The 1,135-nt window shown below is 46.3% G+C and overlaps 1 protein-coding gene across 5 annotated transcripts in view; it reads left to right on the top strand.

The window, feature by feature from the left end:
• Positions 1-1,135, top strand: part of Jakmip2 (janus kinase and microtubule interacting protein 2) — a 157,529-nt gene that overhangs the window by 144,216 nt on the left and 12,178 nt on the right. The window lies entirely within an intron of this gene.

Below are 1,135 nucleotides of genomic sequence, written 5' to 3'. Positions count from 1 at the left end.
CTCTCTCTCTCTCTCTCTCTCTCTCTCTCTCTCTCTCTCTTTGTTCCCACATTGCCTTATGAAACCTTCTATGTATGTGATCATCCTAGTAGACTTCTAAGTGAAGGGCCAGTTCCCTGTTTTAATTCCTGCAATCTGTAGTCATTAAACAATAAGATTACTATGCATCCCAAGGCATATGGGGACCAAAAGCCTAAAGGTTGCCAAGAGGAATTGTGAAGACTTATCTTACCTCCCAAACAGTGTCTATGTAATGCCTTTGTCTAAGTTTTGTTGTTCCAGGGTGTGGGATGTGGTTACATGGGCTTTTATGCATTCTTGGTTGCTGTGCTATTTCATTACTTATTGCCCCCCGCTTATCAGCTTACTTCTGAGAAGATGGGTTAAAGCCTACTCTCTCCAGGCATTTGTAAATCCTGTTCTATGAGGAAATTCTAACTCCAAGGAAGGCTGAGGTAGGGGAGACAAGAAAGACCAACAAAAATCACGTGGCTGTCTGCTATTGCAGTCAGCTTTAGCCATTTTTACTGTACAAATAAGCAACCAGAATATCAATCAATCCGAAGGACTGGCAAGGGTAGGCACGTCATGCTCACTAGTTCTGGGACAATACTGCTCTCTTTACAAGGATGTGGCATTCCACATCTCTTATAAATTCACAATCCCCCGGGGCCAAAAGCAGTCTGGCCAAGTCCAATGGCAGTATGGTGGAACACACATCTCTTACCTGGGCTAGGCCTCTGCGTGGAGTAAGAGAGGGGTGGGCTGTTAGTAAGCTGTTACTGTGACAGATTCCCAAGAAAACCAATTAAATCAAAGATAAACTCACTCATGCTCATGCCTGCGGAAGTTCTTGTCCGTGGTCACAGCTGGCTCCTTGTTTTGGGGACAGAAGGGAGCAAGGCAGTTCATCATGGAAGTAGCATACGTTGGAACGAAGTAGTTTACCCTGTGGCAGGGAAAGTAAAGGAGAGCAATCTGTCAAGGTCCCAATACCCTAAGGGAATGAATGCCCCATGCCCTGACTGCCTTCCACAAAACCCTACCTTGTAAAGAGTCTCCAGCTCCTAGCCGGGCGTGGTGGCGCACGCCTTTAATCCCAGCACTTGGAAGGCAGAGGCAGGTGGATTTCTGA

This window comes from Mastomys coucha, unplaced genomic scaffold, assembly GCF_008632895.1.
Source record: "Mastomys coucha isolate ucsf_1 unplaced genomic scaffold, UCSF_Mcou_1 pScaffold13, whole genome shotgun sequence".
NCBI classification, from domain to species: Eukaryota; Metazoa; Chordata; class Mammalia; order Rodentia; family Muridae; genus Mastomys; species Mastomys coucha.
This window is presented reverse-complemented; position numbering and strand designations above follow the sequence as displayed.